Raw genomic sequence first — 13007 nt, forward strand, 5'->3', positions numbered from 1 at the left:
ATTAGTTTAAACAAAAAATGTCTTAATATCATATCAAAACATCAGCAACATACATATCTGAAAATTCACGATATAATTTTGTAGAAGAACCCTCCTACTTATGTTTATTGAATCTGGAATCCACATATCCCCTTTTACGTAAGTGAAAGCATCTATACAGTTTTCTCTCTCATTTTCCATGATTTTCGAAATGTTGTTTATGGAGACTGTCCAGTTGACTACTCTTTCAGCATGCTCACAAGCAGTGCTTCTCTGCCTGGAAACCATGAGCTCTTTCTGAGGTAGCTGTTCTATTACCAGCACATTATCTGCCACATTCTCTCCTTTTCAGTTTTGAGATTGTTTTAAACATTTCTCTACAGATTGATATTCAGTTGTCTCTAAATAATCACTGTTAAAAACCAAGCTGCCCTGTGTCCTCACATACTTGTAAGAAAACAGACAAGCAGCTTTATTGCAAAAGGTTTACTTCCAGAACACAGATGTCATGAGAATTACACTAAACCTAAACCAATTTGGAAAGGAAGAGACTCATATTAACATTGTCATCATTGGACACTTAGATTTGGGCAAGTTGACCACTAATGGTCATCTAGTCTACTAATATGGTGGGGTCAATGAGAGAACTATGGAAAAATTTGAGTAGGAGGCTGCTGAGATGGGAATAGACTCCTTCAAGTATGTTTGGGTCTTGGATAAACTAAAAGTGAACATGAATATGGTTTCACCAGTGATAACTCCCTGTGGAAATTCAAGACCAGCAAGTACCACCTGACCATTATTAATGCTGCTGGACACAGAGACTATAAAAAAATTATGATGACAGGCACATCTCAGGCTAACTGTACTGTCCTGATTGTTGCTGCTGGTGTTGGTGAATTTGAAGTAGGTATCTACAACAATGGGCAAACCCATGAGCATCCCCTTCTGGCTTACACACTGGATGTAAAACAACTAACTGTTGGTGTTAACAAAATGGATTCCACTGAGCCACCCAACAGCCAGAAGAGATATGAGGAAATCATTAAAGAAGTCAGAATTTACATTAAGAAGGTTGGCTACAACCCCAACACTGTAGTATTTGTGACAATTTCTGGTTGGAATGGTGACAACATGCTGGAGCCAAGTGCTAACATGCCTTAGTTCAAGGGATGGAAATTCACCTGTAAACATGGGAATGCCAGTGGAACCATGCTGCTCAACGCTCTGGATTGCATTCTGCCACCCGCTCGTCCAACTGAAAAATCTTTGCCTCTGCCCCTCCATGATGTCTACAAAATTTGTGGTATTGGTATTGTCCCCCTAGGCTGAGTAGAGACAGGTGTTCTTAAACTTAGCATGGCAGTCACCTTTGCTCTAGTCAATGTTACAACTGAAGTAAAAAGTCTGTTGACATGCACCATGAAGCTTTGAGTGAGGCTCTTCCTTGGGACAATGTGAGCTTCAATGTCAAGAACATATCTGACAAAAATGTCCATTGTGGCCATATGACTGGTGATAGCAAAAATAACCCACCAATGGAAGCAGCTGGCTTCACAGCTCAGGAGATTATCCTGAACTATCCAGGCTAAATCAGTGCTGGATATGCACGTGTGCTGAGTAGTTACACAGCCTACATTGGTTGCAAGTTTGCTGAGCTGAAGGAGATCGATCATTATTCTGGAAAAAACTTGGAAGATGGCCCCATGTTCCTGAAATCTGGTGTTGCTGCCATCATTGATATGGTTCCTGCTAAGCTTCTATGTGTTGAGAGCTTCTCTAACTATCCTCCTCTGGGCCATTTAGCTGTTCGTGACACAAGACGCTTGGTTCCTGTGGTTGTTATCAGAGAAATAGACAAGAAGGCAGCTAGAGCTGGCAACGTCGCCAGGTCTGCCCAGAAAGCTCAGAAAGTTAAATGAATTTTATCCTCAATACCTCTCACCCCAGACTTAATCAGTGGTAGAAGAATGGTCTCAGAACTGTTTGTGTCAATTGGCCATCTAAGGTTAATAGTAAAAGACTGGTTAATAGTGCATTGTAAAACCTTCAGAAGGCAAGGAGAATGTTTTGTGAGCCATTTGTTTTTTTGTGCGTGTGTGGTGTTTTAGGTTATTAGCTTTAGAATCCATACGTTTTAGGGGATCCCTGGGTGGTGCAGCTGGTTGAGTGACTCTTGGTTTCAGCTTGAGTCAAGATCTCAGAGTCATGAGTCCCACACTGAGCTCCATGCTCAGTGTCAAGTCTGCTTGGGATTCTCTTTCCTTCTGTCCCCTCTTGCTTGTGTGTGTGTGCTTGCGTGCATGCTCTCTCTAAAGTAAACTGATAAATCTTTTTCAAAATTAAAAAAAAAAAAAATTTGGACTTTTTAGTGGAAACAACTTGACCAAAAATCTGTCACAGAGTTTTGGGACCCATTAAAACAAAAGTTTAATGGGGAAAAACAAATAATTAATTGTGTCACACATGCATGTTAAATTTTGATTGGTATTCTCAAATTTCCTGGTAGATTATATCACAGTATTCTACCTGTAATAGAGCATTAATTTTGTATCTTTTTATACCACCTTTGACAATAGGATTTTAAATAATGAGCTTTCTTCTTATACACTATTTATACCATATATACTAATATATTTACATTTACTCATGTCTTTTGATTCTATACACAACTTAAATTCCCATTTACTTTCCTTTTGTGTTTTTCAATTAATAATTAATTTGCATCTTTATTCATCCTAGAACCATCCTTAAAGCCATACTGTATTTTCTTTCTCAATTCATTCTTATTCATAGTTTCCTCTTTCCATGTTTGTTGATGTTTTTATAAAAAAAGCTTTAAGGTACAAATGGTAAATTTAGGAAACTCATATGTCTGTACTCAAGACAAACTTCTTTAATTACTATCTTTTTATACCTATTCTTATAGGTACTTTATTGAATTAAGAAAACCTTAAAGAAAAAATGATTTTAATATAGGTAAATCTAATTTTTTCTGAATGAGGTAATAATAATGTGAATTTTTATCTCATAAAAACTTCCTGTTTCTCCTTTCAGCTTAGCATTGTTTGGCAGCATAACTACTATAACTTCTATTATAAAGTTGAGAAAACTGAGACTCAAAGACACAGTGATTTTGTAAAAAATTTAAAAGTAAAAATTTTAAAGTAAAAATTTAGATAGTGGCATGTATGGGATTTTAGCTCCAAATATAATACTTTTTTCTCCTGGAATTTGCTATTCCTCAAAAATACAAAGTATTTCTGGAATACTCTCTACTGCCTTTTGTTGCCCCAATAAAATGTCTTTCTTTGCTAAAAAAAAAAAAAAAAGAAAAAGAAAGAAAAAGAAAAAAAAAACCCTCATTAATTGTATTGAATTAAGACAACATCCAATAGTCCTCTATTCAAAATCCAAATACCCTTAGAGATTTAATAATCAAGCTGTTAAGTAATTAAACCTTAGTAAGAATTAGCTTATCAGATTGCTTTTCATCAACCACTAAGTGAGAAGCAATGGAGCACAAAGTAGAAGAGATCAGATGGAGTGAGAACCAAGCAAGAGCAATTCTAAAGGGGACTGACGAGTACAACACATTTGGTAGCATGAAATTCTGGGTTCCTGGTATAAATGGGGAGTATAACCAGGAAAGCAATAGTCTAGATAACAAAAGAAAATGAACAATTTCATAAGTTTGTCATATGATTGCTCTTGGTTCCGACATAAGGTAACAATCATTCTATATTATATCATTCTATATTAAGATCTTACCTCTATCTTTCTCTTACTGTCTCATCCTACAGTGTTAAGTCTCTCTTTTTGCTATAGACCATAATGGTAAAGCTAACTTGACTTTCTCTAGTGTGCCCTTTTTTTGGCCTGTCATACACTTCCATAGATGTCAACTCAAAATCAAATAAAATACCCCATCACGGAAATGTCTCTGAAGGGCTCCACCCCTTAGGAGCCCTGGTGAATTTGCTCACTACCTTCTTTGTACCTTCCTTTAATGTGCACAGGCTTATGTCATACAGTTAGGACTTCTTTCCCCAAATTTCTTCTCTTTCTCCTTCTGTTTGCATCATATTCCCTGATGAGAGGGACCAAGTCACATTTAACCTTGCATTCCTGATATCTGTCAGTATCTAGACCTTGTGGTCAACACAAAAAAGTACTTGCTAAATGTTTAGTGAATTAATTAATACCTGGGAAATATGTAAATATGCATATAAATGTACATCTACATAACAAGTATTTCCTCCTTTCCCATCAAGCTGAACAGTCACCTTTATTTTATCTATTTTAACTTATTTTATTTTTCTTCAGATTAATTTTTCCATAGATGTTTTTAAAGCAACATATTTGAAACAAGAGAATAGAACAATAAAGAAGTTTCGCTGGGTGCTCATAGCAACCTGGTAAAAAGAAAACCGAACTGTAAAACTTTAGCTATAGTTTTTCAGATGAAGAAACATAACAGCTTCTGTTGAGATTATAAAGACTCTTCAGCTATTGGTAGGCCACAAATGATTATATTATGTATTCATATTGTTGAACAATATATGTATTAATCAAATTGATTCAATGAAACTATTTGTCAAAGTTAGGGGGAATAAAAGAGGTTAGATAAGTTTTTTTTTCCCCCCCCTACCAAAGGGAAAAAATCCCTCATCAATTTACTGACTGCAATTTCAAAATTTATTTGTATTATTTTAAAAATATTTAACTGATTTTTCTGGCATGGTATAGACACAGATCATATTTCATATGGGATGTCCATAGGTTAGGCTTTCTAAAGGAAAGTATTCGTGTATTTTTGTGAGCCTTTGTTTATTATAAATTATAATACCATCTATCCCACACATGCTAATGCATAATATGACTTTATACACTTGACTTCTGTTTTTCTCCTTCAATCTCAAGTTCTATCATTTTGGCAGATTTGCCTTTAATACACGCATTGGAAGACCATTTTTGCTTCTGTGGTTCTTGAAAATTTTACAAGTTTTGACCAAACAGGATGCAGAATTGTTTTTGAGTTTCTGCCATGAAATGTCTAATAACCTTGTCATTCTTTTGAAAATACTGTGTTAATAAATTCTGACAATGTGCAAAACGTAGTGAGAAGAGGAATTTTTGCTTCCCACGCAGTTTTTCTCCAAGAGGTAGAAAAGAAAGAGAAAAAGAGAGAGAGAGAAACTCCACAATTAGGTCAGATAGGCCATTTCTTCACAGAAAGATTACTCTGGAGACTTCCATTCTCAAACTCTGTCAGGGGAGGATCACTTTCAAGTCTGAGAAAAGGAAAATTTTACTACTGTTGTGGAAGCACAGATAGCAATCTAAAAATTAGTCCCAGATAAAACGTTTGGATTTTTTAATTTTGATAGTCAACTTTTTAAAGCCTTTCTTTTCCACCTAGTTTCATACATTCTAACACTAAATCACTCCTGTTTTTGGCTGTATTAGTCTTAAGATGTTAGATATGCAGCATGATGACCCTTTTTATTAGAGGATCATGCATCAGTGTAATCACCCACACACACACCCACACAAAGAAACACACACACAGACCCACACACAGTGATTTTCTTATTCAAACATCTATTGCAATGTTAGTTAAAACCACAGTATAAGGAAAGTCATGAGGCTCAACCATGAAGTTGTTTATTATAGAGGTTTTGATGGTATGTTGACTCACTTAACAACTGTTCAGTCTTTATTAGATAGGAGAGGTCATTGGCACATATATACCTTTCTCATGAATGCTGCAAATGGAAAAGAAAATTGAATTCCCTGGGAAAACGTTATCAATAAACATATACCAATTTTCCTTAAAGCTTACCTGAAAACTCTTGGCAACTCCTAGTATATGTATACAAATTGAAGGCGTTGTCTTTGTACTTCTCTGCATTACACCATTGATAGTGTTGTTCCTCTAGAAGCCATGACATCAGAAGCATCCCAGGGGCCTAGAATCACAGCCATTATGAAAGAAAGCTTTTGGCTGCAAGATAGTGAAGAGAAGGCTGTGGCTCAAACCTAAAAGCCTTGCTTTTGAGATTAAATTAATACCATAGGCTCAGTCAGAGCTGAGTTCGTGTGTACCATGCACCATGCAACACCTCACAGTATAGACTCTCCTTGAGTCAAGCAGTGTGATTCTGATCAGCTTCTTCCCAGATTTACCAGCTCTGGATAACTCCCAAGCAGAGAAATCATGTATATCGAAAATACTTAGCAGTTTTGTGAAAGGTTAAAAAAAAAAAAAAAGGAATTTGCTAAATCCTCTTTCCATGTGAGACCTAATGAGCACCTCAAGATACTGCCTGTCGGAAGAGAGGAAAGATTAATCTTTAAAGTCATTATTCCACCTAACTCTGTCAATTTCATGTCACCAACACATCAAAAGGTGCAATTTTCAGAAAGCTGTTTTCTGCCTAAGTCTCTTCATTGTGGTTTCACAACACAATTGCCTACTTAGGCCCTTCCAGCACATGCCACCGTTGCAATATATGCACTGTTTGGACACAATACGTTCCTGTTTTCAGTTAATTAATACATCACGAGGAGCTTTTTAAATTACAAAGCCCCCAAATCTCACAAACAAACAAGCTTTGTATATTATCCCTGAGCCATGTTTTCACTGCCTTTTTCCCCATATTTTCTTTTATTTGTGTAAAATATACTTTGACTTCAGTGCAACCCATAAGAAAACTTGATACCCAAATAATATCAAGCATAATTCAAGAAGAGTAAACAAAAGTAGGAAGAAAACAGTAACAGCCCAGCATTATTTTTAATCCTTCACATTCTTTACCACATCTCTTAGCAGATTTCATTTAACACATCTCTCTGAGAGAAGATAATTCTTGTTTTTTTAATTTTCCCTCCAAGTGAGAGAACAGTTATAGCTAAGCAGTATCCATAAGATGTAATAAGTCTCTAAGTATGTGAGGGGTCATTTTTTTTTTCAGTTCCACCTATTTATTACTATTTAAATTCATTGGGAAAAATCATAACAAAGTGACAATGGTTATATGTAAATCCAAGAAAATGATCTGGTATTTGTTTTTTTGGATTTTTTTTTTTTTTTTTTTTTTTGTAAAAAGTGTCCTAGTATAATTTCCATGAACATAAACATGTTTCAAAAGCTAGGATAAGATATATTTTGCATATTAAAATGGAGCACCCTTAAAACACATGCTCATACTAGGATATAATTTAAAATTCAGTAAACATGCATGTAAAGTTTTTCAAAAGCTGAAAAAACTCAAAACCTTCATTATGTTGGGTTTAAAACAATAGTGTTATCCCAGCCAAGCTAAAGGCTATTTTAGCATATTTCATTCCGCACCTATGTTGATTTTTATAATAAATCAGATATATTTTCCTTTGATAATAAAACTTTCTTGATTATTCAGAGATAACAAATTTCAAAAGGCATTTTAAGGGTGTAGAATGAAGACTTTATACTGTATATTAAAAATAATGGAAATCTTGATTAAATATCTGAAATGCCCATTAAAAATTAAATTAACAATTATAGTTGGGTAGTTCAAAAATAATTAAAGATATTAAACATGTAAACCTTGGTTTAAATTGAACAATGTTATTTGAAATATTTCAAAAGGAAATGGTCTAGGGATTCCATTTGTCCATAGCAGAAATTATTAGTAATGCTTTCAGAATAAAACACTTGATGTTTACAACTTAAGCTAAGAGTACAATTGCCTACATAACAGTGAAGATAATAGGATTATGTGTGCACATGCATGTGTGTGTTCCAAAGGAAAAAAACACAAATAATGTTAAGCTTTATTCTTTTGTCATTCTCCCTGGAAAATTAAGAGAGATTTACTTCACAGATCATAAAACTAAAAGAGTTCACAAACATATTAAACTCTCAACAGACCTCAAAAAATATTTGCATGAGCAGTCATTAGCATGTAAGTGACATGATAGGGTGAAAATCCTCATGGAAGGTAGAAGTAAGATAGGTTCCTATGTACTCTGGTGACAACAGCTCAAATAGAAAATAGCTAGGTTATCGGGAGCAGAAGATAAAGTGGTGAAGAACGTGGTGGTTGTGACTTTTTCTCTGTTCCTTAGTGCCTGCATGCTGCTAGTCCAATTCTACCACAGAGTAGGCAGTCACGCTAGTCCAGGATTGCTAAAAGCACATCAGGTACATTTAATGACTGAAACCCAGCTGTGGTAGGGAGGGATGTCATCAAAAACATGCTCAGAGGACAGCCTTTGAATCCGTCCTCCTCCCACCACTCATCCTGCCCCAGGTGCTAGATAATCACAATCCACAGAGGATTTTGGTAACATTGGTGGCTGGGGCAGAGGCCTTGGTATATACCCATGGAACTTGGTGGGATGTTAAAAAAGAGGTAAAAGACATATTATAACAACAGTAGGCTTTGCCTTGAGGATCTCCTTCCCCATTTATTTCCCAAACTCTGCTAGAAGGAGCTTATGTTCACTTCCCCACATCCCAACAAAGTATATAGCTGAAACTTCCAGGGTAGCATGAACTCCTAAAGTGCATTAATAAGACATCTCAGGATCACAAAGATTATAAAAGTAGGAGAGTACACTGAACAATCTACCACCATGAAAGCAGTTAATAGTGCAGAAAAGACAGAAATTTAGAATAAACAATATCCTAAAGAAAACCATAAAACAGCGTTAGATGGCTTTTAAGTTGACATAAGCAGAGATCTGAATATCAAAATAAAAATAATTATTAAAATAAAGTACTCACTGGGTAGTTTGAATAGTTAAATTGACATAGCCAAGTGGTAAAATGTGTAAGCTGAAAAATCAAGTCAAGGAATAGACAAAAATGAATTAGAAAAAAATTAAATTGCTAGAAAATAAAAAAAAGAGTTGAAACAAAAACTAGAATTAGAAATGTCAATATGTACATCACCAGAGTTCCTGAATGAAAGGAAAAATGAAAAGAAGGATAAAAATTAATTGAAGAAATCCTAACTGAAGGTGTCATAAAATGAAAGAAAGATTATGGTATCAGCTCTAAAAGGCTTATAGACTATAAAACTTGGTATATAAGGGAAAAATAAAAAAAGAAAAGAAAATACAATTGGGTCCTTAGGATGTACTCCTTGGAGCATCAGTTATAGTGAGGAATGGTAGATAACTAATTTGGAAAGTTTACTATTCAACTAAGAACTGGTTTTAAAAATAAAAAGAGATCAACTGTAATAATACAGCATTTAAACTTCAGAAGGAAACATTGGGGACAGAAAAAAGGACAACAAGAACAACTATTATTAGTGAAAATGCTTGCTTTTTGAAAGAGGACATAAATATTAATATGTTTAAGAAAACAATATGGAAAATAGTAAGTATACATTTGAAATGTGACCAGTGAAAGAATATTGTTATAGCGTGTGTAACATTCAAATATTTGTCTATTCAATGAGTACAAAAATAGAAAGAAAAAGATATGAAATAAAATTTGAAATAAAATTTAAATTGGAACAATTGAATAAAAGTGATAAAATGTCATATAGATAAAGAATTTAACACACATATTTTGGAAAATTAATATCTTAGGACACCTGGGTGGTTCAGTCAGTTGGGTGACTGACTCTTGGTTTTGGCTCAGGTCATGATCTCTGGGTTGTGAGATCGAGGCCCACACTCAGTGCAGAGCCTGCTTGAGACTTTCTCTCCCTCTTCTTCTGCCTCTTCCCTCTACTCTCTCTCCCTCGCTCTCTCTCAAATAAATAAATTAATTTTTGAAAAAGAAAATTAATGTCTCAACAGAAAAAAGGAAATATCTAATAGATTTTAATATCATGAATAGATATATATGTGTTATAAATTTGTGTTATACTACTTCACATTAGTGCACTGAAAAACATTTTCTTTTCTGCCTTCCCATAAATTGTCATTTTTATTACACATTTTAATTCTATAGTAAATTAATTCATTAATTACAATAAATTAATTATTTAACCCTAGAGTAAATTATTACTATTTTGTATTAGACAATAAGTTATTTTCTGAAGCAACAAAAACTAAGAAAATAATGTCTCTTCTATTGACTTTCCCTTTTCACCACTTCTGCCACTCTTAATTTCTTTGTACAAATCAAGATTTTAAAATGAAATTGTAATGCTTCCACCTTAAGAAAATTGTTGAGCATACCTTGTAGTATGAGCTGCTGTAAATATATTCTTTCACCTTTTTTTATTTGACAAAGCATTTCATTTGAGTTCATTTTAGGATAATATTTTTTATGGGTATAAAATCCTGAGTTGACAATTTTCTTTTTTTCAGTATTTTACTTTCAATAAATGTCATTCCATTGGTTTCTGGCTTGCATCATTTTAATTAAAAGTTTTCTCTTATTGTTATCATTGCTTCTTTGAATGTGATGTTTCTTATCACCCTAACCCTCTTTGGCTGCCCTTTTGTCATTTGACTATGATATTACTTTTTTTAAAAAAATTCTTTTTGCATAGGGTTTTCTAAAGCTGTTGGATGCATGGCTTATTTTCTTTCATTAATTTTAGAAAATCCTCATTTAGGACTCCTTCAAATTTTTTTCTATCTTACCTTTTTCTCTCTTTCTTTTGTAACTGCAATTACATATATCTTAGACTGTTTTATATTGTGTCATAGCTCTTGAATTCACTTTATTTTTTTTATACCATCATCCTTATGCTTCACCTTAGATAATTTTTTTGGGCCTATATTCAGTATCACATAAATATCTGCTTATATTGCCTTTAGTTAATCTCTGTCTTGATTTTTATTCTTTAATCAATCTGATGATATATAGGTAATGTGCTGTGTGTGTGTGTGTGTGTGTGTGTGTGTGTGTGTGTGTTTGTATAAAGAGAGAGAGAACCTGAATCTAAATCATTTCCTAACTAGATTTACTCAATGCTCCACATTAAGGGTCTGAGAGAAGAAGTATGCCCATTTGTTCAAATATCATGGTACAGATGATATTCAGTGTTTAATTAAGAAGTAAAAAGCACACCTTAAAAAATAAGACAGAAAAGGAAAACAACTCACTGCCAAGAGATAAAGAAACCTATAATAAAGCTTGCAATGGCCCAATATTGAATCTATCTCACAGGTTTCTAAAAATAATTATGAAAAATATGTTTTTAAAATCTAGTGGAAAAGGCAGAGGACATGAAGAGGTATTTCAGCAGTGATATTAAACTACAAGAAGGGCTAAATATAAATGTTAGTTATAAAGATTGCCATATCAGAGACAAAGAAGTCCATCAAAGGGCTCCTGAGAAGACATGGCTGAGAGTGCATCACTAATTTGAAGGCAAAGGACTTCTTCAGTAAACTCATAAAGGAAAAAAATAGGCAATAAGGGAATATATCGATTTTGGCTACCATTAAAATATCTTTAATAGGGTTTCCTGGGTGGCTCAATGGGTTAAAATATCTTTAATATCGGAAGAGGTTAATAAAATAAAATAAAAATAAGAATGACAAACTTTAAATACAATATGCAGCCTAATGAATGAAGAGGGAGTATGCTTAATAGACCAAAAACTATTTAGAAAACACCACTAGAGAAAGCAATCCAAAAGGTAATATCCCCTAAATACCCTGAATACCCTAAATACTCCTGAAGCATGATGTATTATACATTGATTATAATTTTCAAGAAGATTGTAAGGTAGATTTAGATTTCTATAATATTAACTAAGATTGGGTGCCTGGGTGGTTCAGTTGGTTAAGTGCTGCCTTCGGCTCAAGTCATGATCCCAGAGTTCTGGTATTGAGCCCTGTGTTGAGCTCCCTGCTCACTGGGGAGCCTACCTTTCCCTCTCTCTCTTCCATTCCCTCTGCTTGTCTTCTCTCTCTCTCAGATAAATAAATAAATAAATAAATAAATAAATAAATAAATAAATTATTTTTTTATTAGCTGAGATTTATAGAAATAAAATATTTCACCACAAATTATAAACATAAGATTCACTGAGACATTCCATTTCCAAAGAATTTGCTCTTTCTTTCACACTGGTGTTCCTCAAAATGTGTTCTCTCAACCAATAACACCAACATTGCCTGAAAATTTGTTAGAAAGACAAATTCTTAGATCCCATTCTAAGCCTACTCACTCCAAAACTTTGGAGCTGACACAGCAATCTGTTCAACAGTCACTCCAAATGATTGTGATACACACCACATTTGAGAGCCAATGCTCTAGACCATGATGGGATGGAATTTATATATATAAGTATATACATATGATATCGCTTGGGTACTAGCATTACTTTAAAGATAGAAATAACTGTATTATCATTAAGGAGACAGACAATGGCAAGAGGAAATCACTATGACAGCTAGATAATACAGATTAAATATTGATCTCAAGAAAAGAGACTAGAATCTTAACATATTCGATCAGGCTTAATAAAATAACATGACATGGTAAAGGAGTGTCAAGCACACTTGTAACTTTAGTCTACCTAGACAGAAAGGAGTGAGCAGATTCTCTGCCTCATTAAAGTTATCCTTTACTACAAGGTATCAAAAATATTTTTAAAAAATAGTAATTTCCTCACAATGACATTTTCAGGGTTTGGCTAACACCAAAACCCAGTGATTAATAGCATATTCAAGTAACTTGAAATGAGCCTATGGACTCTGGCTAAGCCTGTTAAACTTCTGTTAACCTGAGCAAGATTCATGATTACCTTTTACCTCAGATTTCTTAATCTGAAAAGTGGGATAACTATAAAATTGCTGTGTTTACAGGAATTAATAAAGACATAAAATCAAAGATTATCCTAATATGGGAACTAATTTCATTTGGTCTAAAACATTTTTGGAACTAGTACAAGAACATCTCCAGCCTCTAAGTAATAATGTACTATGTTGAGGAATGTGACCACAAATACACACTCTAGAAAAACGTGCATCATATTGAGTACTTGTGTCTTTAATCATACAGTTCCATTGATTTCCATTATAATTTCAAAGTAGTGCTCAAATAAAAGAATTGCCTGTGA

General features: G+C 34.0%; 1 pseudogene; it reads left to right on the forward strand.

The window, feature by feature from the left end:
* Positions 1-487: 487 nt before the first annotated feature.
* LOC116866788 lies at positions 488-1901 on the forward strand (annotated as a pseudogene).
* Positions 1902-13007: the final 11106 nt, after the last annotated feature.

The sequence above is a fragment of the Lontra canadensis genome, unplaced genomic scaffold (assembly GCF_010015895.1).
Source record: "Lontra canadensis isolate GAN:19392208 unplaced genomic scaffold, GSC_riverotter_1.0 scaffold11, whole genome shotgun sequence".
Taxonomy (NCBI): Eukaryota; Metazoa; Chordata; class Mammalia; order Carnivora; family Mustelidae; genus Lontra; species Lontra canadensis.